The 26,122-nt window shown below is 38.2% G+C and overlaps 1 protein-coding gene across 4 annotated transcripts in view; it reads left to right on the forward strand.

The window, feature by feature from the left end:
- Nucleotides 1–26,122, forward strand: part of LOC106082891 (uncharacterized) — a 259,372-nt gene that overhangs the window by 217,068 nt on the left and 16,182 nt on the right. The window contains exon 1 of one of the 4 annotated variants that reach the window (XM_059366605.1): nucleotides 9,037–9,078. The exons of the other annotated variants lie outside the window; for them this stretch is intronic. The gene's annotated coding sequence lies outside the window, so the exon portion shown is untranslated. Of the gene's footprint in view, nucleotides 1–9,036; nucleotides 9,079–26,122 lie in introns of those variants that run through there. 4 annotated transcript variants of the gene reach the window in all.

Below are 26,122 nucleotides of genomic sequence, written 5' to 3' on the forward strand. Positions count from 1 at the left end.
TCGATCTATATGACAGCTTTATCCAAATATGGTCTGATGTGGACCATACTAGTTCTGAATATAAGGAGGGCTAGTGCCACTTACAGTTCCAAATTTCTGCCAAAATCGGGTCATACATGGGCCTTCTTACATACACTATTTTACATTTTCACTATTTTAAATGTTAAGAAGTTTAAGAAAACCCCAAAAATATAAAAATTTTTTTATTCCATCTTATCTTTCAACATCGCCAAGTAAGTGAACGTAAAATTTGTCCCAATTTTCTACAATTTAATAATTTTTTAACAAATTTAAATAACAACAGACAAAATAACTGCTTATATTAAATTTATGCTTTTAAACAAAAAATTAAAGCCTAAAATTGGGATTTTTTTTACGAATAGCAAATGCTTCATTTTTTGTTTAGAAATTAAATTTTTTTTATGAAAATTCATTTAAAAGTTAAAAATTTTTAATTTAATATCAGCAGACGGTGTTGGAAATCGAAAATTCATTTAAAAGTTTCAAATTTTTAACTTAATATCAGCAGACGGTGTTTGCTGATATCAGCAGACTAATTTCTCTGGATGTATATCTAAATAAAGTCTGAAATGGATCATACTCGGCTCGGATATCGTTTGGCCTAGTCCAACTAAGTATTACGAAGTTTGGTGAAATCGAATTATAAATGCACCTATTATTGGTTTTAGGATCCCTAATCGGCCGAACGGTCTATATAGCAAGCATGTCTAAATATGGTCCGATCTGGAGCATGTTTGGTTGGGATGTCGACTGGCCCAATAAAAATCAATATTTACATTTCAGTGAAATCAGGCAATAAATGCACTTGCTATGCAAATTTGCCCATGAACATTCCATTGTTATGAGTTTAAGACCCTAAATAACAGATATGTTGATATATGGAAAATGTATCCAAATATGGTCCCATTTGGAACAGATCGGGCTATATAGAAATCATATTTAAGAAGGGTCCGATCTGGACCGTATTCGGTTCGGATGACGATAGGCCGTATAAAACTCATTTTTTTTTTTAAATTTCAGTGAAATCGGAAAATAAATTCGTAATTAGCCCTGAAACTGTAGATCGGTCAATGTAAAAGCTATATAACAAAATGGAGCATATTTGGTTCGGATATCTGGGGAACCAGCGAAACTTGCTGTTCCAAATTTCTCTGTAATCGGACTATATATGCTTTTAATCAGCAGATCGGTCTATATGCCAGCTAAATCCAAATTTAGCACGATTTGGCCAAGGACTTAACATGCATATGAAAAAAATCAAGTCTATGGCAAATTTCAACTCATTATCTGAATTTTTAAATGGTGATTTGCTGAAATTTTGCACGGCGTGTTTCGGTTTGACTTTCAACAACTGTGCTATGTATGGTGGAAATCGCTCCATTAACTGATTTAGCTGTCATATAAACCGATCTGGGGTCTTGACTTCTTGAGCCTCTAGAAGGCGCAATTCCTATCCGATTTGGCTGAAATTTTGCACGACGTGTTTCGCTATGACTTCCAACCACTGTGTTAAGTATCGTTCAAATCAGTGCATAACCTGATAAAGCTGCCATATAAACCGATCTTGAATCTTTACTTCTTGAGACTCTGGAGGGCGCAAATCTTATCCGATTTAGCTGATATTTGTTATGACTTCAAACAATTGAGCCATATATGGTTTTAATCGGTCTATAACCTGATATAGCTGCCATATAAACCGATCTGAGATCTTGACTTCTTGTGCCTCTAGAGAGCGCAATTATTATCTGATTTGGGTGAAATTTTGTACAACGGCTATGGGAGAAGACCTTCAACATCCGTGTCAAACATGGTCTTAATTGGTTTATAGCCTGATACAGCATATCAGAAGTCAAATCTGGAGATCGGTTTATGTGGGGGCTATATCAGTTTATAGTCCGACTAGGATCGTACTTGGAATGGATATTGAAAGTCATAACACAAGTCTTTGTTTCAAATTTCATCCACATCGGATGAAAATTGAGGTTTCTAGAGGCTCAAGAAGTCAAATCCGGAAATCAGTTTATGTGGGGGCTTTATCAGTTTATAGTACGACTAGGATCGCATTTTGCATGGATGTTGAAAGTCATATCACAAGTCTTTGTTCCAAATTTCAGCTAATTTGTATGAAAACTGAGGCTTCCAGGGGCTCAAAAAGTAAAATCGGGAGATCGGTTTATATGGAAGCTATAACTAACCAGAGTCCATCCTGATTTGGCAGAAATTTGGTATGTAGATATTTTGAGCAGAATCCATGGTGGTGGGTTTCCGAGATTCGGGCCGTCCGAACGGACGAATGAATGCTACCACCGCTTGTATTTCTAAGGCCAAAATTATAATTTACCGTTTTTATACCCTACACAACCACTGTGGGACAGGGTATTATAAGTTTGTGCATTTGTTTGCAACGCTAAGAAGGAGAAGAGCTAAACTCAATGATAAGTATTCCCATCGGCTCAGAATCACTTTCTGATTCGATTTAGCCATGTCCGTCTGTATTTGTCATCCAATCATCACGAAATTTTGCACATATCACTTTTTTGGCCCAAGGACAAACGTTAATGATTTTGGTAAAAATCGGTTCAGATTTAGATATAGCTCCCATATATATGTATCGCCTAATTTGCACTTAAATGGCCTTAGTAACTTCAGTTTTCAACCGATCTGCACAAAATTGGGCACGGATTGTTTTGCTACTGATATTAATACACCTGCGAGATTATACCAAAATCGGTTCGGATTTGGATGTAGCTCCCATATATATGTATCGCCCGATTTGGACTTAAATGACCGTAGTTACTACAATTTTAGAGAAATCTGCACAAAATTTGGCATGAATTGTTTTATTACTGATCTTAACATATTTGCAAAATTTCATTAAAATCGGTTCAGATTTGGATATTGGTCGCATGTATATGTATCGCACGATTTACACTTATATGGCTGTAATAAACACAATTTGTAACCGATCTGCACAAAATTTGTTACTGATCGTAACATATCTGCGAGATTTCATCAAATTTGGTTCAAATTTCGAAATTTCAAATTTTGATGTAGCACCCACACATATTTATCGCCGGATTTGCACTTATATGACCGTAGTAACTAAAATTTTCTGTTTGAAAGTCGGGTAGGTGTAGGGTATTATATAATCGGCTCCGCCCGACTTTTGCCTTTCCTTACAGTTTGTTTTGTTGTAGGTGCAGTTTGGAATGTTTAGCCAAATGTGAAGATTTTTACCATTACCACTAACGCATTAATTTGAAGAAAAAAAAATTGAAAAATTAGAAAATTCTATGCCAATGGTAATACCATTATTATTAATATTTTTGACATATATTTGAAATAATGACAAACAGGCGCTCTCTCTTTAATTAGTCAAACTAGAACTTTTCTATGTATCTTTCCATAATTTCACATTGATTTACAATTCAGGTTACTCTTTCAAAATATTACAATAGATATCAACTACTAAATGTACTTTTAGTTTGATCATAAATTGTGGTTTTAATTTGTATTCATTAATAGCCCAATTCTCGGTCGGTCTATTTGTGTCCCATATTAACAGTTCATTCTTTTGTATTGTGAGAAAGTTTTGTTTTCGCTTTTAAGCCACTAACTTAAAATGAATAGAATATGGTATGGCATTCATTTAGGAGCAAATCATGATAACAATAGAACTAACGACAGATATATGCATAATAACAATGATTTGTTATACATGCATATATTTTAATTTATGAGAATAATATAATGTTGGACATGAAGAATGTTAATTCAATTCTAAAAGTTCAAAACAATGGTAGAACCAAAAATTTTCATTTAAAAACTAAAAACAAAACTTTTCATAGAAATCTTTGATTAGAATTTTAATCCTTTAAACAATAAACAGATACATTCTATAGACCATTGATGAATCCAACTTCTTTTGGGCCAGGCACATGCATTTAAAGTTATTCTTTTAAATGTCTGACCTCATTCCACCAATAGAAATTTTAAGGTAATAGTAACATAATCAGTGTTAAAATTTCAATGCAATAGAAAATTATATTTTCATTTATATTCTACATTAGTTTTAATTGTGAAATTTCCTAATATGGTTATTTTTGGAATTAAGAAAAAGTTGATTAATTTTAAACTTAAAGTCCAATTTCCTAAGATTGTCACATTTTTTTTTGTTTCGAATTATATCAAATTACTATTTTCAATGACAATATTTGGTGAAAGTTTTAATAAAGAATAAATTGTCAACTTGAATAATGTTAGTACCGCCTTGCTCCATATTTCCGATTATTTTATTTTTAATACACTCATCACTAGTCTAAAGTTAATTTTTTTTTTGTTATTTCTAAAACCAAACAAGTCAAACAATAATTGCAAATAAATAACCACCATGCCATGTCATTTCAAATTAATTTAAACTCCATATGCACATTCCCATGGATAAATATTTGAATTATCAATTGAATAACAACAATGATAGAAGAATTTGTTTATACAAATGAAATTTTGTGAATACAAGAAACCAATGGTCAAAACAAAGAACTTGATTTGCATGTTACAGTTGTATGAACCAGCCAGCAAACAAACAATCACAACCCAACAAAGGCGGGCAACTACACCTCAAATACCTACCAACCTACCTTTTCAATGGACAATGTTGGTTATACAAATGTTAGTAATTTTTGTACATTGCACAATTTTAGCTAATTACAGTTATTTATTTGCTGCTTTTGAAAAAAACCTTTTTTTTGGCAAATGTTGGATTTTCATATAACAAAGACCGCATAAACATACTTTTGGGGTCATTATGTTAACTACATTTCCGGGGATTGGCTTAAAAGATTAATATACAATAAACAAATGGGAAAAAATAAAATCTACCAGAGTTGTTACATTAGCGCAAATTGTTTAGTAGAATTCTAGGTATGGAAAGAACACTAAGTAACATCAAGAAAAATGTTTCAGGATATTTTTATACTCATCAGCAAAGGATTGCGAGTATATTCATCTTGTCATTCCGTTTGCAACACATCGAAGTATCCATTTATGACCATATAGTATGCATACATATATCATTGAGCGCCGCAAAATTTGTAGACTATCCCACGACACAGATCGTCTACAAATTTGTGGCTCCATGTAATGTAATGTAATAACGTCTTCAAAAATTGATATTTGAGCTGGAACTATATTTGCATATAGCTGTTAAATAGGCCGATCTTCCGATGTATGGTCTTTAGCCCACCACTACTAATTACAAAATTTCCAATGAACATTCCATGAAGGAACAGAGGATACTTCTCGTATAACAACGAGTGAAGTCCGATTAATATTGAAGTTCAATGATAAGGGGCCTCCTTTTTATTGCGAAGTCCGAACGGTGTGCCGCATAGCGACACCAATTGGTAGAGAAGTTTTAACATGGCAGGATACCTCACAGCCAGCATTGCAAATTTTGCCCATGAACATTCCACTTCGCACATATCAATGAATGCAGTCCGATTCAAGTTTAAGCTCAATGATAAGGGTCTCCTTTTTGTAACCGAGTCCGAACGGCGTGCCACAGTGCGACATCTCTTTGGAGAGAAGTTTTACATGGCATAGTACCTCACAAATGTAGCCAGCAAATTAGTAAGGCGAAAACCACCGCTAAAAAAATTTTCTGATGTTCACGCCGGGATTTGAACCCAGGCGTTCGGCGTAATAGGCGGACATGCTAACCTCTGCGCGAAATGGGGCCTGAATCCTAGGATAGTCCACTGGCTCTACAGGAACGTCGTTAGACCAATACTTACTTACGCTTCAGTAGTTTGGTGGACTGCTATGGAGAAAAATTGCAACTAAGGACCATACAACAGGTTCAGAGAACATGTTGTCTTGGCATAGACGGAGCGATGAAGACCACGCCCACTAGGGCACTGGAGACTATTCTAGATATCCGACCCATTGACATTACAGATTAAGTGTGAGGCAGCCACTGCGGCTATGAGACTTAAGGCGATGGGAGAGTGGATTGAGGATGGGAGCAGTTCATACCATCGCGGTTTAATCGAGGCGACGATAGGAAACCTGGAGGGAAGGGGAGAGGTTTCAGATCGGAGATTCAGACCAGAGATGAACCTTGAAGTCGAGTGCGACGCACTGCTGCCATCGGCACATTCTTGGATTGACGGAACCCTAGTATTCCCATCTGGAAGATCATGTTACACGGGTGGATCAAAACTAGAGAACATGAATGGATCAAAGCTAGAGGGCAGAAGGACCCTGGGGGTCTACTTTGAGAACCCGGGGACTGAGATCTGTTTTAGAGTGTCTGACGATAATAGGGGCCTGCAGGCGGAGATCCGGGTGTTCACGAAATGCGTGAAGTGGTGTGGTGTTAATGCGAGGACGTCGAGTACGGACATCTTTATCGGCAGTAAACAGGCCATTAGGGCAATAACATCCAGGACAAGTCCTAGTGGTGTTTAATGCAGGCACCTGCCGCGTTGGCCTAATCCTGCAGGGCTCTTAACCCCGGGTGAATATAATGCGTCCACCAACGCCCCCACACATATCCTAAGATATGCATGAGTAACAGTTCGAGTTCACGTTGTCTGGACGTGTTCTCCCCCTTGGTTAGGGGCGGAGCACTATCTAAAACTCCTTCCGATCTATGGGTCACAATATGCAATGCAACTCCACATCGAGCTTGCGCTCTACCCGCGATTTGGGTCCAAATCACAGCCACCACGTTACCCCCCACTGGGGCCTCACCATAGTCGGGCTGGAATCGAAATCCCAGGGGCCCCCGACTCCCGTGGTACCAGATTAAGGACTCCGGTCAGACCTCGTAGCCGAAGCTACTACCAGTTGAACCCCAAACGGTTCCGGACTGGTCACCTGAAAGGAAAACGGCCAAAGCCATTTTACTGTTACTGGGAATAAGAAAGCAGACAATTTGGCAATGAAGGCCAGAGAACTGCCCTCAACGAACTTGGTTAACCTGAAGCCTTTCGGGTCGACGCTGTCCGAGTTAAGGGCGTGGGCTACAAACGCGCATGTCACACTGTGGATCAGTGAAATAGTCGGTTGAACGGCGAAAATCCTATGGAGTGTTCCGGATCGTGAGAGGACGAGGCTATTACTGAAGGTAGTAAGAAGGAGGTCAGTATAGCTTTTGGTGTCATAACGGGACACATAGGACTACGAGCTCACTTATGCTAAATCGGTGTGGCAAGTGAAAGCATGTGTAGGCCATGTGGGGAAGATGATGAGACGTTGGAGCATTTCCCATGTCATTGCCGGCTTTCGGGGCTAAAAGACACCGGTACTTAGTTCTGGACACAATACCAGACATGAACCAGCTTAGGGTCGAAGCATGGAAAACAGTTAAGAATTTCGTATATACAGGATATATAAAGGATATAGAATATATATAGATTGATGGGTCTGAGATTATATTTCGATGAGTTGCAAACGGAATAACGTTGTTAGTATACTGCCATCCTATGCTGGAGGTTATAAAAAAAACATAGTGACCTTCTTCGATTTTCTCTCACTAGTATTAGCCTCGTATTGTTGTGATTCCGATGTTCTTCTTCAGTTTTTCACAGTGTTATAGTCCCGCTTTCGGTATCATAACAGGGAATAGAGCTCACTTATGCAATATCGGTGCGGAAAGTGATAGCATGTGAGGAAGATGATGAGACGTTGGTGTATTTCTATGTCATTGCCAGGCTTTCGCGGCCAACAGATACTGGTACTTTGGTGGGGACACAACACCAGACAAGAACCAACTTAGGGGCGTGGAAAAAAAAAGTATGGTTGCCCAAAAAGTAATTGCGGATTTTTCATATAGTCGGCGTTGACAAATTTTTCCAACGGCTTGTGACTCTGTAATTGCATTCTTTCTTCTGTCAGTTATCAGCTGTTATTTTTAGCTTGCTTTAGAAAAAAGTGGAAAAAAGTATATTTGATTAAAGTTCATTCTATGTTTTATTAAAAATGCATTTACTTTCTTTTAAAAAATCCGCAATTTCTTTTTGGGCAACCCAATAGCATGGAATTCCTAACTTAGATTTTCTTTTTCGAGGTTACTTTTTAGTTTTTAGAGCACCCAACAAGCCGATTTCTGGCTAAGGTGTATGTTCCTCTTTTCAACCTAAGCTAACCTAGGTAAGGTAAGAGTGGCAGTCCTTTACAGACTCACTTAGACAATTTTAAGTCCATTGTGATATCACAGTAGCGACGGACCAAGGCGTCTGGCGGGAATCGCACCCACGACCCCTGCACTGGTAATCCAAGCACGCCACCCACTCGCCTACCGGGGCGCCCCAAAAACCTTAACTAGCCTAGGGTGATTTCGAAGTCTATCTCAATGCTAACTACATACTTGTTATGAAAACAATTTCTTTATTTTTTTTTCAGCAGCCTGGCTCTCATTGAACCATATACAATTTTGGACAGGTTGGCGTTGCTTTTTTTTTTTTGTTTCTTTTGTGTTTGCTTTTTTTTATTTGTTGCAAATTTCGATTTGGGTCATAGAACTTTTTTTTTTGTCCATTTGCTTTATTATGTCTGCAGCCATTGTTAAGGTTTGGTTGCTGTGTTTTGGTTGGTCATAAAGGCAAAAAACTATATCATATTGCCATAAATTTACAATGCTTGAAGTTTTTGGCTCAACCTCCAAAATGTTTTTTGCCAGTCTCATAAATTACTTCATTTTGTTCGAAAGCATTAAAATTTTCCCATAGTCTGGGTTCTATTAGAGGACAATTTGATTTGTCTGTACTTTGAAAATTCGAAAAGTGTGTTTTGGTGTTTTTATTTGGTTTCGATTCGATTCGTATGGATTTCTTAAAATTGTTACAATTTTCAACACCTAAAAGGCGTATTGGTTGTTGAAAATTCTTACATGCAACGTCAATTTTTTTTTTGCTTGTGTTGGGCGGTATTTGTTGGCCAAAAACCAAAACCAAACCCAAATTTTAAATTTATCGCGAAGTAAATCAGTGTTTTTGTGGGCTATTAAGAAAAAAAAATATATAAAAATTTATTTGCTATTCGCTGTTAAAGGTAATTTAAAAAATTATTATTATTGCTTCTAGCATTTGAATTACATATCAGTTGTATAAATTTTTTGAGAATATTTTTAAAATTGCTCAATTATAGAGAATGTCTTTTAAAATCAATGTAATTGAAAATGCACTTAGCCATTTATGTGCTCAATAATGTTTGCAGGTGTCTCTGATGGCATCATCCAAACGTTTATTCTTCGCAATGACCATAACCGTGAACATCTTGCCAATGTCATTGGTCTTCCTGTCTTGCCAAACTGCATACAATAACCTTCAACTTTAGTTAAAAAGATCTTGAAAACCACATCTTCAATGACCGAAATGAACGAACGGTTCATACGACGTTTATAAGCCAAAAGATTTATGGTCAAAACATCCTCCATTCTGGCCATTTGGTGGTTGGATGCATCAGTTGCTAGACTGATTCATACACTTTGTAAAAAAAATAGATGACAAACAAACAAAAAATGTACAAAAGTCAAGACAATATGGACTGATTTTAAGAACACCAAGCAACTGGTATTGCCAAGCAGGCAACAAACGAATCACACAGCAGACATTTTTATTTGTCTCAAAAGCTAAATTCGGCCGGGCCGAATCTTATATACCCTCCATCATGGATCGCATTTGTCGAGTTCTATGCGCGGTACCTCTTTTTAGACAAACATAGAATGTTGCATAAGAACTGTTATGCTATTGGAGCTATATCAAGTTATAGTCCGATTCGGATCATAAATGAATGCTGAACATTGCAGAAGTAATATTTCAGTTCATTCCGATAAGAATTGCGCCTTGTAGGGGCTCAAGAACCAAAATCGGGAGATCGGTTTAGCTGTATCTGTATTGATAGATTCAGACTATATTGGACACGTATATTAAAGGTCATAAGAGAAGCTGTTGTATAAAATTTTAGCCAAATCGGATGAGAATTGCGCCCTCTAGAGGCTCAAGAAGTCAAGATCCCAGATCAGTTTATATGGCAGCTATATCAGGTTCTATGCCGATTTGCGCCATACTTAGCACAGTTATTGAAAGTCATAACAAAACACCTCATGCAAAATTTCAGCCAAATCGGAGGAGAATTGCGCGCTCTATTGGCTCAAGAAGTCAAGATCCCAGATCGGTTTATATGACAGCTATACCAGATTATGAACCGATTTAAGCCATACTTGGCACAGTTGTTGGATATCATAACAAAACACGTCGTGCAAAATTTCATTCCAATAGGATAAGAATTGCGCCCTCTAGAGGCTCAAGAAGTCAAGATCCAAGATCGGATTAAAGGCAGATATATCAAAACATGGACCGATTAAAACCATACGCAGCGTAGTTGTTGGAAGTGCTACCAAAACACTACATGCAAAATTTCAATAAAATCGGACAAGAATTGCGCCCTCTAGAGGCTCAAGAAGTCAAGACCCAAGATCGGTTTATATGGCAGCTATATCAAAACATGGACCGATTTGGCCCATTTACAATTGCAACCAACCTACACTAATAAAACGTATTTAGGCAAAATTTCAAGCGGGTAGCTTTACTCCTTCGAAAGTTACCGGGCGTTCGACAAACAGACGGATGGACGGACGGACAGACGGACGGACATGGCTAGATCGACTTAAAATGACATGACGATCAAAAATGTATATACTTTATGGGGTCTTAGACGCATATTTCGAGGTGTTACAAACAGGATGACAAAATTAGTATACCCCCATCCTATGGTGGAGGGTATAAAAAGGCATTAAGTTCGGCCGGGCCAAACTTTGGATACCCACCACCTCGGGTATATATGTAAACCCCATTTCGTCACAATCCGGTGAAAATTGCATAACTTAAGCACCCAAATTCGGCACGGACATTGAATGGTTTAATATATATGTCACTATTAAATTTTGTAGAACAAAATATTGATCTTTTAGGCAGATATATGCAGTTATAAACCGATCTGAACCATATTAGGGTCGGATATCGCGAGGCTCAGAAAAACTCACTGTTTCAAATTTCAACGAAATCGGGTAATAAATAAAGCTTTTATGGGCTTCAGTCCCCTTATCGGCAGATCGGTCTATATGGCAGCTATATCTAAATATAGTCCGATCTGAACCAAATTTAGGTCAGATGTCGGGAGGCTTAAAATAACCCACTGTTTCAAATTTCAGCGAAATCTTATATATAAATATCAATTTGTGTTTGTTTGTAGATTTATTTGTTTGAATGTTTGTGTGTTCCTTATAGACTCAGAAACGACTGAAGCGATTTTCTTGAAATTTTCACAGATGGTGCATAATGACCCCGTGGTGAAAATAGGGTACTACATTTTTTGATATCTGATGGGGGGCGGACCCTCCCCCTTACCTTAATTTTCAGAAACGCCAGATCTCGGAGATGGGTGGTGCGATTTAAGCGAAATTTTGTGTGCTCTCATATAGTACCCTAAAAATAAAAATTTGGTATACAAATTTCGGATCTGGTACCTAGGGGGGCTGCCTCACCCTAAAACCTACCAAACATATATTTAGACCAATCACGACAATATGGGACTCAAATGAAAGGTATTAAGGATAAGAAGCCCCAAACACCCCTAAATCGGACATATTTACTGACCATGGCAATATGTGACGCAAATGAAAGGTATATGCGAGCAGAATACGAATCCAAATGTGGGACCACGTTTCTGGGGGTCCTGCCCTTTCCCAAAACACCCCCCAAACAGGACTTATTTAGTGACCATGGGAATATGTGGCTTAAATAAGAGGCATTTAAGTATAGAATACGAATCTGATATCCAAATATGGGACCAAGTGTTTGGGGGGCCATCTCTCAAATGAAAGGTCTTCGGGATTTAAGCACGAATTTGATATCAATATTCGGGAAAAGTGTCTATGGGGCCACCCCACCCCCACAACAACATACAAATAGTAAGTAATTTCTGACTATTCCAATATTAGGTTCATATTAGTGTTTTTTTTTAAGTGGAACGCGAATCCGATATATATTTTCAAGGCCAACTCACTGAGTGGCCGCCCCATCCCCCAAAACACCCTCAAGCCGGTCATTTTTGCCGACTATGGAAATATGGGGCTCAAATTAAAGGTATGTGGGAGTAGACCACGTATCTGATATCAACATTAGGGTCCAACAGTCTAGCGGACGTCCCACCACCATAACAACCCCCAAGTAGGACGTATTTGCTCACCAAGACAATTTGGGTCTTAAAGAGAGTGGAACTAAATATTCATATTTTTTAGGGCCAATACCCCAAACGGACATATTTGCTGACTTTTGCAATAAGGAGTTTAAATGAGATTAGAAAACGAATTTGATATCCAATTTTGAGGGTAATGGCAATATGGGGTTCAAATAAATGATATATTGATATATGAGAATAGAGCACGTTGCTGATATATTTTCAGGGCTTAGAATTTGGGGGATCACCCCAATCCCCAAAACACCCCTAAATCGGACATATTTAGCGACAATGTCAATGTGGAGCTTAAATGAAAGGCATTGGGGGTAGAGCAAGAAATGATACCCATTTTGGGGACCAATTTTCTGGGGTCTACCCCTTTCCCGAAATACCCCACAAACAGCAATTTTTTAGTGACCATCGCAATATGGGGCTCTAATAAAGGTATTTGGGAGTAGAATACGAATTTGGTAACCTATTTTGGGGCCATGCGTTTGGGGGACGCCTCATCCTGTAAACTCCCCTTAAATAAATGGTATTTGAGAGAAGAGCACGATGCTGATATTTTTTCAGGGCCATGTATCTGGGGGACCACCTCTCCCCCGAAAACACCACTTAATCAGACATCATGAGAATATCGGGCTGAAATAAAGTATTTTAAGAATGGAGTACACCTTACATCCAAACTTAAATTCGTAGACCAATAAAGGTCATATGGAATTCAGATAAAGACACTTATATTGTTAAACTGTTAGTCAAGCGATATACTATTTTCGTAGCATGGTATTTCACTAAAAGATCTTTAATTGTCGAAAATAAACATTCCAAGGAAACTTTTGTTCCATATAAAGGGTGATTTTTTTGAGGTTAGGATTTTCATGCATTAGTATTTGACAGATCACGTGGGATTTCAGACATGGTGTCAAAGAGAAAGATGCTCAGTATGCTTTGACATTTCATCATGAATAGACTTACTAACGAGCAACGCTTGCAAATCATTGAATTTTATTACCAAAATCAGTGTTCGGTTCGAAATGTGTTCATTCACCGTAACGTTGCGTCCAACAGCATCTTTGAAAAAATACGGTCCAATGATTCCACCAGCGTACAAACCACACCAAACAGTGCATTTTTCGGGATGCATGGGCAGTTCTTGAACGGCTTCTGGTTGCTCTTCACTCCAAATGCGGCAATTTTGCTTATTTACGTAGCCATTCAACCAGAAATGAGCCTCATCGCTGAACAAAATTTGTCAAAATTTGAACACATTTCGAACCGAACACTGATTTTGGTAATAAAATTCAATGATTTGCAAGCGTTGCTCGTTAGTAAGTCTATTCATGATGAAATGTCAAAGCATACTGAGCATCTTTCTCTTTGACACCATGTCTGAAATCCCACGTGATCTGTCAAATACTAATGCATGAAAATCCTAACCTCAAAAAAATCACCCTTTACAATAAGTAAAAGAAGGTGCAGCGGAGCGGGCCCGGGTCAGCTAGTCGGGTATTAAATAAAGCTTTTATGGTCTTCAGACCCTCTATCGGGAGATCGGTCTATATGGTAGCTATATCAAAATATAGTCCGATCTGAAACATATTTGGGTCAGTTGTCGGGAAGCCTTAAGCTACTCACTGTTTCAAATTTTAGCGAAATCGGATGAAAACTAAAGCATTTATGGGCATTAGACCCTTTATTGGAAAATCGGTCTATATAGCAGATATATCCAAATATGGTCCGATTTGGCCCGTTCGAGAACTTAACCAGGGTACATCAAAAGACGTATCTGTGTCAAATTTCAGCTCAATATCTAAATTTTTGAAGGCTCTAGAGTGATTACAACAGTAGGACGGATAGACGGACATCGTTAAATCGTTTTAGAATTTTACGCCGATCCGAAATATATACACTTTGTAGGGTCAGAAATTGATATTTCGATGTGTTGCCAACGGAATGACTAAATGAATATACCCCATATGCTACGGTGGTGGGTATAAAAAAAACAAAAGGCATCAAACCAATACCACATTTGTTTGCTCACTTTGGCTCATGTTTAAGTTGGGTTTTTAAACTTCTGAATTTGTTTGAATTAAAGAACAGTCATCTTGGCCAAGCCAACTTTTGTAAGTTAAAGAGTAGACGTCGAGTTACAGCCGATGTTGAAAATAAAAAATCTAACTCTTGCTAGTTTAAAATGAAAATCGTGCCTTCGTCTTATTCAGCATTTGTTTCTAGTTTTTTTTTTGCTCCTTAACAAAAAACGTGTTTAGAGTTTCTGTTAGTATCAGCAACAATTTTCCGATAAAGTCCAAAAAAACTGGTTTGAATGTTGCCATGACAGTTAAACTGTTTTCTTAAAGCAGCGATAAATAAGATTCGTATAACATAGAAAATCAGATTGTTGCACTTACAATAAATGTTTAAAAAATGCATTTTTTATAGATGTTGGTAGTCATAATCTAACTGTCAGCCAAGTCAGATAGTAATTGCGCCCTCTAGAGAGGAAGATCGATTAATAACGCAGCAAAATTTAAACATGGCCCATGTACAATCCCGATATGGCCCATGTACAATCCCAACCGACCTACATCAATAAGAAGTGTACGTCCCAAATTTCGAGCGGCTGCCTTATTGTTGTAGCAGTTTGTTGTGTTCTATCTTTCGCCTGCTAGGTTCTGTTGAGTGTCCAGATCCAGGAACTCTGCGACTAAGATGGAGTGCGTCCAGGGGGATCTGGGCCTGAGTCGAGTGGGTTTGGCTGGGCAGTTAAACAGGTGACGTGTGTCGTGTGCTCCCTGATCACAATCGGGACATACATCTTGCACGTCGGCATCAATACTTGCTCTGTAGGAGTTGAGGCGGCTGCATCGGCCAGAACGTAATTGAACCAGAACTACTCTGGTTTGCCGAGGGAGGTCAATTTCTTCAGGTGCAATGACGTAAAAGCGTACTAAGTTCGGCCGGGCCGAATCTCTAAAATCCACCATCATGGATTCTGCTAAAAATATATACAAAATAAATGTAGTTGAAGGGCATAATTTTATTCAACATACCAAACTTCCAAAATCGACAATTCTGCTTATTAACGTACCCATTGAGCCAAAAATGAGCTTTGTCGTAAAATGGAAGAAGTGCGTGATAAACTTTCTCAACAGAGCACGCATTTTGATAATTAAATTCAATAATTTGCAAGTGCTATTCGTTTTTAAGACGATTCATGGTAAAATCATAGACCAAACTGAAGATGTTTGATAGTGAAACAAAACACGAAACGTGCGCAAGCTGTTTCAAACAGTATTGCCAAAAAGATAATAGCTAAAAAATCACCCTTTTTCAGAATCTGTCTCTAGCATGGTCAAATCTTAAGTACCTTGGAATTGAATACCATATTACATAAATGCTGTATCTTCTGTATCTGTATCTGTTCTGCTGTATCTATTTTTAAGGAATATCATGACCTCTTCTAAGCAAAATATTAGTGTAAATTTTTTTTCCGTTTTCACTGTTTTCTATCACAATTTTGTAATTGTTTTCACCGATATTTAAAATTAAATTTTTAGTAGTAAAATGTTTTTATTTCATTATTTGCCACACCCACGGCTAACACGCCTGCTTTTGTCTGCTACTTGGCAGCTCCCTTGTTACTCATACGTCATGTTGAGAGTAGAATAAATTGATGGACTACTCTACGGGAAGTCGCTTAATAAGGAGCCTCACAAAGGCTATAAATCCGTTTCCGTTTAAATATTTCTTATAAACGAAAATGAATATTTGCCCATAAACAATCCCTTAAAGAAATGGGCCAAACTTTTCACATATCACAAAGTGGTGGTCGATTCAAATTTCAAGCTCAATGATAAGGGATCTCCTTTTTATAGCCGAGCCCGAATGGTGTGCCGCGGTGCGACACCTCTTTGGGAAGAAATTTTAACATGACATAGTACCTCACAAATGTCGCCAGCATTAGAGGGGGTGACCACCGCTGAAAATCTTTTTAAATGTTATCGCCAGGGTTCGAACCCCTGCGTTCAGCGACATAGGCAGACATTCTAACCTCTGAGCTACAGTGGCCTGCTCTTTCTTATAAATGCAAGGCAAATAGTGTGAAAACATAGTTTCGTATTTGTCTTTTGCGAATCTTTCAAGAAGTCTAATTGCTTGTAATGGCAAATGTTTATCCGCACTTTGTGAGGTTATTTAATGCTGTGATATTGTCTTTATTAACATGTAGTCATGCAGAATATGTTCTATGGGAATAATATTAGGGGCATATATGGATCGTGGTGTTATTTGCTTTACAATTTTAAATCTTTGTCATAGATTGATGGAGTATGAAATTATTTAAAAAGTGACCTTTACAATGAAATGTCAATAAATATTGATTTATGATCTTGGTTATTATTAAAATCAAGCTCGTTTTGGTCACTGTAAAAAACAATTTGACCATGCATTGATAATAATAATAAGATAATATATTCAACGATTAAGTTCTTAGTTTGCTGAATTTTATAAAAAAGAAATAAATAATAAAAAAGAATGATGACAAATCACCTCGGTGCCGCTCTCGCTTTACTACTTCGGGGTGGCGTTCATTTACTGCGTCTTTCAGCTTCCATAATTTAATCTACTCCGCCATCCATTCTTTTCACTTCTGATTAGGGGTTCGACTATAATGATTAAAGGTGTTTGACTTTTGCCTCCATAATATCTTGCATAAATGCTGAGTCCGTTGACCATTTATAATTGCTTTGCTCATCTCTTTGAAACAATTTTCGAAAGATGTCTGGTGTGATATCTGATATCTTGTTCTAATGTCTTACCAGTTTCGGCAAAGAAATAGCGTGTGTTCCACAGTGTCCTACTGGCATATTTTTCTCATATGATATCCGCTCAAATAGTTGCCAAAATTGGCATGGCCATTAAAAACTTGGCTTAAGTGAAAGTTCAAGTCCCAATGGGTTCTGCTAATCCAGGCCACAATGTATGCAATAATTCTGTACGTCCACCTACCCTGTGCACAGACAACCCATATGTTATGCCATTGTTGTAGGAGTCTTTTTCTTCCTTGATCTTTAATATTTCTTATTCCTCCTGTTTCCTTGAAGTACGCCATCTTGAAATGCTAGTCAAGCTATCAGGGCGAGGGCGACGTCGTCAGCATATCCGACTAGTTGGGTGCCATGTGGCAAAGTCATGTTCAGTAGATCGTCATACATCAGGTTTCATGAAAAGGGATCCAAAATGGGCCCATGTGGGACGCCTGAAGTGACTTTGTATTCCTTGACACCTGTATCCGTGACGTACAATAGGATTCTGTTCTCGAGATAGCTGTCGATTATTTTGATCGGGTACCCTGACATGTTTCGTCGCCTTATGACTTGCCTTATTTTATTCCAGTCAGCAGAGTTAAACGCGTTTTTGATATCCAGTGTAATAATTGGACAGAAATGTTTTGCCTACATAGCGTGTTTCACCGTATTCACGACTTCCCGTATTGCGTCAATAGTTGATATTCCTTTGATGAATCCATACTGCATCCTCGAAAAAACCTCCATTTATGTTAATTTTTTTGTCTGATCTCTTTAGTACCAGCTTCTCTAAAAACTTACCGCATGTGTCTAACAGATCAAGTGGCCTGTAAGATGACGGATTGTCTAAAGGCTTGTCACCTTTTCTTAATAGAACCAGATGTTGAACATTCCATACGGAGGGAAGCTCGCCTTTTTCCAAACATTGATTCATAACCGATACCAATCGTTGTGACCATAAACATGCAATTATTGAAATTACTTCGTTTGGTATTCCATCTGGACCTGGTGCTTTCCGCTTTTTATACCCACCACCATAGATCTAATCTAGGCATTCCGTTTGTAACACCTCGAAATATTGATCTTGGACCCCATACATTTTATATATTCTTGTTCGTCTCGAAATTCTGATTCGAACTAGTCATGTCCGTCCGTCTTTCGAAATCACGATAGCGGTCGAAAGCGTAAAGCTAGACGCTTGAAATTTTGCACAAATACTTTATATTGATGTCAAATGGGCCATATAGGTTCAGAATTGAGTAAAGCTTTCGATCTCCCGATTTGAATTCTTGAACCCCTGGAAGCCACAATTGTTATGCGATTTGGCTGAAATTTTGCGTTCTGTTATGACTCCCAATAAAGGAGTCAAGTACGGTGTAAATCGGTCTATAAACTGATATAGCTCCCATATAAACCGATCTCCCGATTTGACTTCCTGAGCCACTCGAAGGCGCAATTTTTGTTCGATTGGGCTGAAATTTTGTACATAGTGTTCTGTTATGACTCCCAACAACTGTGCCAAGTACGGTTCAAATCGGTCAAGAACATGATATAGCTCCCATATAAACCCCGATCTCCAGATTTGACTTCTTGAGACCCTAAAAGCCTCAATTTGCATTCGATTTGGCTGACATTTTGCACATATTGTGTTCTGTTATGACTCTTAACAACTGCGCCAAGTACGGTTCAAATCGGTCTATAACTAGATATAGCTCCCACATTTTAGCAGAATCCATGGTGGTGGGATTCGGCCCGACCGAACTTAGCACGCCTTTACTTGTTTAGTCTCGCACATACTATTGCAATTTCTGTGGTTAAGAAAGGCCATACCCATCACTTGGTGTGAGTTGAATTGCTCTGCTCATTTTGCTTTTAGAAAAAAGTGTGCTCACAATGGTAAGTTCCCATTCCGCAATTCTTATCCCGAAATTTAAAAAAATTTTAATTTCTTATTATTTTCTTATATGGGAGTCCCCACGAATCATTTTCTATTTATTTTATTAAAGACGGAAGCTACTTCTTGCTATTCTGTAAGAATTGATAGTAACTACATCGCCTTTCCTCCTAGTTGCAATTCTTTTTGCCTTATGACACTTTTTTCTTAGATCTGCAATTTTGTCATTCTACCTATAAGCATTTTTTTTTGTTCTTTCCAAATGTCTTTGCTTTTGGGATCCCTGCTTCGCATATCTGAATTAAAGTTTTCGTGAGAAAATCAGCAGAATTTAGTGGTCCACCTGGGAATAGCAGGGATTGCTACTTGAATATTACACCCTACATCGAGGGTAATATACAGATAATTGCTTAGGGTTTCTTCAGATTGTACGTTCCATCTCCTTATGTCGGGAGCGATGCCCAATGACGCTAAGGAGATATCGATAATAGAGCTTGCGTCACCCCGTAAAAACGTTGGGGTATTATCCCTATTGAGTACATATAAATTGAAGGGATGCAATCACCTCACTCACCGCTATACCTCTTTTATCGGTTTTTCATGAGCATCAGTGTGGTTTCGTTAGCTCTGTGACACACGGTGGAATAGTATTCAGATCTGTCAGAATTCCACCCTTCGAACTGCGGCGGGCTGTCTCCTCAGTTCTCACGTGGACCCCCTCCATCAGGAAACAAAGATCCTACCAGTGTGAAGACATAATTACATGCTGTCTAAGCAATACCTTTTGGGCTGTTATCGCAGAGACTATCCAAATCATCATCTTATGGATAGATATCCACCGCCCAGAAGCACAGCTACATGATCTAGAACGTGAAGTTCAGCGCTAAAAGAGAGAACTTCCAGATCCAGGTCTAGACATCATTCATGCAGCTATATATTCGTAGACTATTTATATGTACCACAAAAAGCGTTTTCTTCGCTTTCCTCTACTTTATCGATGATTAACGAGGGGTTTCTCACGTAGACCGAAGCCGTTGCAAGGGAATCTTGATACCACTCTTTGTTGTCACATTTTACATATTGTTCGCTTATCATTTCTCCTCATCAAATCGTGCGCTTGGCGTCCTCTTCCCAAATTAATTTGAAAAGCCTTAATTGTGATTTTTACAGAAGTTACCTCTACCTATGTAGTGTCCTATCTCCTCCTGACCAGGTTCTAGACATATAACACATCTAGGTTGGTTTTGACATAAGTCTGATCTGTGTCCGTCGATACCGCAACGCCTGCAATTCTGTCTTCGATCTTTTCCCTTGCAAGCGTTTGGAGAATGTTTTTCTTCTGTTTCCGTATTATCTGAGATATAATCTAATTGAACACTCTATGACTCCTTCTTATTCCATCTCATCCCGATAAAGGAAAAGAAAATATTGCTCGCGGTTACAGAAAAATTGTTCTTGGTGGTCATATTATTTGACAGAATAAAATTTGTTGTCATAGATTGATTGAATTAATCATGTAAAATGTCATCTGAACGTTAATACAAAAGGGTTTCCGCCTTCAACGAGAAATTTTAAATGGGGATTATTTTAATTCTTGTAAATATGGGCGATCATGATCTTTAGATCTTTCTAAGTTATAAACAAGTTTAGGAATAAAGAATTTCTTGAACCGTTCTTTGATCAGCTTTAAGCCCTTTTACTAGAGAGCAATGACAATAACTACATTAATGATCTTCTAAAACCATAACATATTAATAAAGAGCAACAACTTTTCCATCATCGCTTAACATAGTTTGCCATCATGAAGTATTTACCACCAATTATAATAATCTTAAAAAAACTGGAATATTCATCATGTTAATTGTTCATTAAAAAAACAAAAACATACAAACCTCCTCAAAAAAAACATCCACAACAAACACTGTTTTTTTTTTAAACAAAACACTTGGGCATTGCAAGCACGTGCTTCTCCAATCAAACAATTATGGATGAACAACGTAACACAGATTATCTCAGCAAAAAAGCGCTAAAAACAAAATCACCAATAGAAGAGTCATCAACAACAACAAAAAAAACAGCAAAACACTACCAAGCTGAAGACAACAGCGTGTTATCTAAAGCTTAGACATAATGGCAACAACTCATCAGACATTTAACGCGGTCGGTTAGCCGCCATCTAACTAGCCAGCCAGTGAGCTGAGCTATGCTAACTCATCGCTGCCACTAATTACCATTAACTGCACCAACAGCTCGTCGTTTTTTTTTTTTTCGTTTTTTTGGTCAATCTCATGTGAGCAACACCGGCCAAAACAACACCTGCTGCATCAAATGACTGGAGATTCATTCAATAGTAACAATCTTTACAAGTGCACAGTGTTTGGAAACACATACAACAAGTGTAAAAAAAAAACTAAATGAGCTTTACCGAAGGGTAAATTGATACTCTACGGTATTGATGATGATTAAAACAATTTTTTGTGAAAACATTGCCTTATTGTATGGATGAAACGCTTTACATCATCCATACTATATAAATAGAACAGTTTTTTTTTACCAAAAACGAGGGTAATTCACTTTCTATAGCGTGTAGTATCAATTTTTCCTTCGGCATATGTGGCAGGATAAGCGCTCCTCTAGCCGAACTTTTGAAAATTTGTAGCTTCACCTCTCCAAACTTGATGAGAACCCAAAATGCGAAACCTTCTCCTATTCAGTTGCAAAATATTGCTCGGGTGGTAGCAGTATACAGATGCTTTTTCGAAAAGTTCGTCAATATGGCATATTTTCAACACGTACCAAGTGTGCCAGAAATAAAGTAAACAAGTAAAAGCACGCCAAGTATGGCCTGGGCGAATTTTATATACCCTACACCTTGGATCTTTGCATGATATATCTCTTCAGGCAAACAAAGGATAATCGATAAGAATTGCTATGCTATTGAAACTATACCAAGTTATGAATTAAGTACCATCCCGGTGGTCCGCTTCGCTAGTCCAAAATTGTGAAGTTTTATTGAGATTCTATTGCAGTACATCGTCCGGCTTTAGACCATTGTTTAATGCTTTCTATGCAAAGAATAGTATAGCAAATATCATTTAAAAGTCAGCAAAAGTGTGTTGTTGCTAGAAGCATTTGACTGGTTATCCCGGATCGCGATTTCAGTTTCGACCAAGAAATATCATTAGAGGGCGATGTGAAATGAATCATGGTGCTTTACAACAACTCCAACTAGAGTAGATTGTAAAGCACACATCTGAATGTGAACAGGGCTCTCTAAGACGACTCGATTCACAAGCGCAAAAGAAAACAAATCAAATCTTACTTCCCTTGTTATAAAGTTTTGTTATAATCTGTAAAGAAAGTACCAAATGGTACCAACATGTACGAGTTGTGAATGGACTACTTAGTCACCTATCATATTTTTCCTAGTTGTACCTGCATGCCAAATTTAAGATCTCTAGCTCCATCAGTAAAGAAAGTACCAAATGGTACCAATTTTGGTACCAAAATGTATGAATTTTTGAATATATCATTCACCCACCCACCATATATTTCTTAGTTGTACCTACATGCCAAATTTCAGACCTCTAGCTCCATCTGAACAAAAAGTACCAAATGCTACCAAAACGTACGAATTTTTGGTCACTCGTCATGTATTTCTTAGTTGTACCTTTCTGCCAAATTTCGCACCTCTAGCTCCATCTCTAAAGAAATTACCAAATAGTACCAATTTTTTTATCCAAAATGTACGAATTATGAAAAAACCCTTTAGTTGCCCACCATATATTTCTAAGTTTTACCTATATGCCAAATTCAGACCTCTAGCCCTATCTGCACAGAAAGTACCAATATTGGTACCAAAATGTACGAATTGTTAAAAGATCATAGTCACCCATCATTTTTTTCCTAGCTGCACCTGCATGCCAAATTTCAGACCTTTATCTCTATCTGTAAAGAAAGTACCAAATGGTACTAATTTTGGTACTAAAATGTGCGAATTTTGAATAGATCATTTAATCACCCATAATTTTTTCCTAGTTTTACCTACATGCCAAATTATCATCACCATCTGTAAAGAAAGTACCAAATGGTACCAATTGCGGTACTAAACGAACGTTTCCGCCAGTTACCAGTACTATTTTTTTATTTTTTCTTTAAACCCTCCTGATTTTGCAGCAGATGTTTTTTAAGTCAAAATTGCACCAGAGGTTTTCCTCTATCCATTTGCACTGTACAAAGTTTACCCAATTCGTACCTTTTTGGTACTTTTTAGTACCTGAATGTACAAATTTCCAAAAACTCTTATAACGACCCAACTAATGTTGCCATAATGAACCTAAGTTCCAAAATTCAAATCTCTTATTCAATTTACAAAGAAGGTACTAAATAGTAACAATTGCGGTACTAAACGTACTATTTCTCCCACTTTCGTTACGATTTTCCAAAATTTGTTTCAACAAACATTATTATTAACTTGAGCCCAACAACATAATTCTAGCCCTCTCCGTTCACGCTGGGCAAATATGTACTATTTTGTACTTTTTAGTACCTTAACTTACGAATATCACTTAATCCAGCTCTATCCCGTGCCTACGATCCTAGACCAAGATTCGTGCAAAATTTCATGATTCCAGCTTTAGCCGTTTGGGCTGTGCGATGATCACGCAACTCTTTCATATATATAGATTGGAGCCATACTTGGTTGGTTTGGCTGTTGAGACCAAAATGCAAGTCATTGTTCAAAATTTCAGCCAAATCGGATAATAATTGCGCCATCTAGAGGCTCAAAGAGTATAATCGGGAGATCGGTTTATGTGGGACCTATATCAGAAACGATTTAAACCATAATTGGCACAGTTCTTGGAAGTCATAACAAAACACTTTATGCTAAAATTTCAGCCAAAACGGGTAATAATTGGGCGCTCTAGTGACTTAAGAAATCAAGTTCCGAGATCGAGATCTAGACCATACTTGGCATAGTTGTCGGAAGTCATAACAAAACACTTCATGCAAAATTTCAGCCAAATCGGAATATAATTGCACCCTCTAGAGACTCAAGAAGTCAAGATCCCAGATCGGTTTATATGGGAGATATATCTTGCTTGAACCCTTGAGTGGAGCGGACATATTTTTATTTCGCTCCGCAAGAATTTTCTATATCTCATAATTGGTAGTTACTTTCGGATAAATTTTTTTTAAGTCACTCAAAGGTAGCTACGGTTGTGCCAGGCTCCACTAGCCGACAGTTTACTGGTCAGCAGGGGCTTTCGACGAAGACACCCGGTTCGAGTCTTAAGGACAAGGGTGAACCTATTAATTCTTCGCATGCCTATAATTTACCTAGGCCATCGGCCTTCTCTGGCATAGCAATACGCTTTTTAAGTGGTTGGAATAATAGAAAGCACATTGCTCTCACGTTTATTGAGAGGCTTGGTACGAATGATCCCAAGACTCTCACCGACAAGGAGAGAGACTCCCTTAATTGAGCTCGGAGATTTGCTGAACGGCCTACACCAAAGGCTACACGGCTATTATCGGAAACGGCACCGCAGTCAGCCAAAAGACTGCGGTCGCCTGGGGGGCATCCCATGCCCAAAAGAATGTCACTAAGGACAGCTTGGTGATGGTAATTGTCGACAAGGAAGAAGAACAGGGCTGCATACCTAGGAACAATTGGAGTGGTATGGTCAATGAACTGTCATCTTTATACTCCGATGTCCTTGCAGAATTACCTGGGCATCCTCCAGTCTTCAACGATGCAGTTTGGTATCGGGACCGATACAAACTAATTGCCTTCGGGGATTAACGCTCAATTGAGATGTATGGCGAGATCTGGCCAGGCGCAGCAAGAAGGAAGATATTCCTTCTCGATCAATGGCACACGTTTGGATCCCTCCCATACTTAGGACACTAAGGAACTGTAATCCCAGACTTTTAACCGCCGACTGGATGAGGCTGATGGTGAACGGAGACATGCAGTATTCATACTAAACTTCGGCTGTCTCCCAGTCTTCAACAAGTCTAATGGAGTTGTGTCCTACGGATTCAACAAGTTGAAGCTGAAAGTCTATAGAAGCAGCGGGGTTGGGGAATCTGGAGATGACTCAGGGTGATGTATCACCCTGATGATACATCATCATCACCGGTTGAATTATGTTTTCAACAGAAAAGCTCCTTGGCTTAAGGAGATACTCTGCTTGTATCAGCATGTTGTATATACCTGTAGGATGGAGGGACACAAAGGTCTTTTTCATTTCAAAGGCATGAAAACCTTACAACACAAAAGCGAAAGATTTTCGTACTATTAGTCTGTCATCCTTTATGCTGAAGACTCTTGAGAGGTTGATAGAAACATATCTTAGGGAAATGATCCATGGAGATCGCCTGTCTCGGCAATAGCATGTTTATAGTAAGGGGAAGTCCACTGAAACAGGCCTTCGCGACCTAGTCGCCTGCATAGAGAGTTCTCTCGCTGGCAAGGAAAACTCTGGATATATACTGTCGTTGTCAGACCTATAATTCTATATGGTGTTGTGGTCTGATGGACGGCGCTTCAAAAGTCCAATGTGTAATCTCGAACCGTTTTTTTATGAACACTACTGTACCACTATTCCTGATAGAACCCATTAGAACTAAAGGGTGATTTTTTTGAGGTTAGGATTTTCATGCATTAGTATTTGACAGATCACGTGGGATTTCAGACATGGTGTCAAAGAGAAAGATGCTCAGTATGCTTTGACATTTCATCATGAATAGACTTACTAACGAGCAACGCTTGCAAATCATTGAATTTTATTACCAAAATCAGTGTTCGGTTCGAAATGTGTTCAAATTTTGACAAATTTTGTTCAGCGATGAGGCTCATTTCTGGTTGAATGGCTACGTAAATAAGCAAAATTGCCGCATTTGGAGTGAAGAGCAACCAGAAGCCGTTCAAGAACTGCCCATGCATCCCGAAAAATGCACTGTTTGGTGTGGTTTGTACGCTGGTGGAATCATTGGACCGTATTTTTTCAAAGATGCTGTTGGACGCAACGTTACGGTGAATGAACACATTTCGAACCGAACACTGATTTTGGTAATAAAATTCAACGATTTGCAAGCGTTGCTCGTTAGTAAGTCTATTCATGATGAAATGTCAAAGCATACTGAG

This window comes from Stomoxys calcitrans, chromosome 4 (genome assembly GCF_963082655.1).
Source record: "Stomoxys calcitrans chromosome 4, idStoCalc2.1, whole genome shotgun sequence".
Lineage (NCBI taxonomy): Eukaryota > Metazoa > Arthropoda > Insecta > Diptera > Muscidae > Stomoxys > Stomoxys calcitrans.